The sequence below is a fragment of the Physeter macrocephalus genome, chromosome 21 (assembly GCF_002837175.3).
Source record: "Physeter macrocephalus isolate SW-GA chromosome 21, ASM283717v5, whole genome shotgun sequence".
Classification (NCBI taxonomy): domain Eukaryota; kingdom Metazoa; phylum Chordata; class Mammalia; order Artiodactyla; family Physeteridae; genus Physeter; species Physeter macrocephalus.
This window is the reverse complement of record NC_041234.1, coordinates 77947615-77949229: the sequence shown is the minus strand read 5'-3', so window position 1 is coordinate 77949229 and position 1615 is coordinate 77947615.

The window sequence follows — 1615 nt, the reverse complement described above, 5'->3', positions numbered from 1 at the left end:
AAATAGAATATTAGCAAACATCCAAAAATACATTTAGAAACTAATATACTGTGATCAAGTGCAATTTATTCAATTAATACAAGGCTGGTTCTATATTAGGAATTCCATTGATGTCATTCACCATAGTAATATAATTAAGGACAAATATCATGTGATTAAAACCACAGATGCCAAACAAATCTTTGGGAAACTTCAACACCCATTCATGTTAAGAAAAGAAAAACCTCTAGAAAAGGGAATGAGGGATGCATTCTTAACATGATGAAAGATATATAATTAATTCCTTATGCAAGTATTTTATTTAGTGGGGGACTACCAGAGTTTTTCCAATAAGGTCAGGAAGAAGAAAAGTATGCCCATTATATCATTCCTGTTCAATCTTCAACTACAAGCATTAGTCAGTTGACTAGAGAAATCAATTAGATTTATGAGAATGAATAACAAGAAGTAAAGCCACCTCTGTGTGTAGATGATATGACCGTACACCTAAAAAGCCCTATAGAAACAATGACAGAGTAAGTAAAACAATAAGAGAAATCAGCAAGGTAGTAGGATATAAAGTTACATACAAAAGTCAATGGTCTTTGTGTACGCACACACACACACACACAGCTGGGGGACACTTTAGTAGAGAAAATTCCATATACAATAGCAAAAACAAAGCTTAAATGCGTAGAAATAAACTTAATGAGAGCACCTATGCAAGGAATATTTTTAGACACTCCTGAACGTCATAGAAGGAAACTTGAATAAGCACAAAGATATTGGTCAATGTTCTTGGATAGAATAACTCAACATTAAATAGATGCCGGTTTTCCCTAAACTAATGTATAAATTTAATATAATCTCAAAAATATCAGCAAACATTTTTATGGAGTTAGATCAATGGAAAATAAAATTAATATTTTTTAATAATCATGCAAGAATAGCCAGGATATAAGTGAAAAAGAAAACCTATAAGTGGGGAGTAATTATACCAGACATTAAAGCACACTATAAAGCCTTGGTAATTATAACACTGTGGTACTGGTACATGAATAGACAAACAGTCCAGTGAAACAGAATAGAAAACTCAGAAAAACAACAATAATATAGAGAAATTTCAGTATATGTTGAAAGGGCATTTAAAATCACTGAGGCGAAGATGGACGTTCAATAAATGATGCTGGAACAACTGAGACATTTGGGAAAAGAATCAATGTAGATCCATATCACACACCATACACAAAAATAAACTGTAAACGGGTTAGGAATCTAAACAAATGAAACCAAACAAGATCTTTAAGAAAATATAGCAGGACTCTGCTTTAACCTCAGCATAGGGAAAGGCTTTGTAACTGTGACTCAAATTTCCAGAGGCAATGAAAGAAAACAATGATCTATGTGACTACAAAGGATTGTTTTAATGTAGGGCAAACACATCATAACTAAGTCAAAAGGCAGTTGACAAACTGAGATAAAGTATTTGCAGCATGCCTCACGGACAAATGAATAATAGTCCAAGTATATACACAACTCTGAAGTATTGAAGGACGAAAGGCTAATATTTCTACAGAATAATGGGAAAATATATGAACAGAAAATTCACAAAAATATATATAAAACAGTCCTCGAA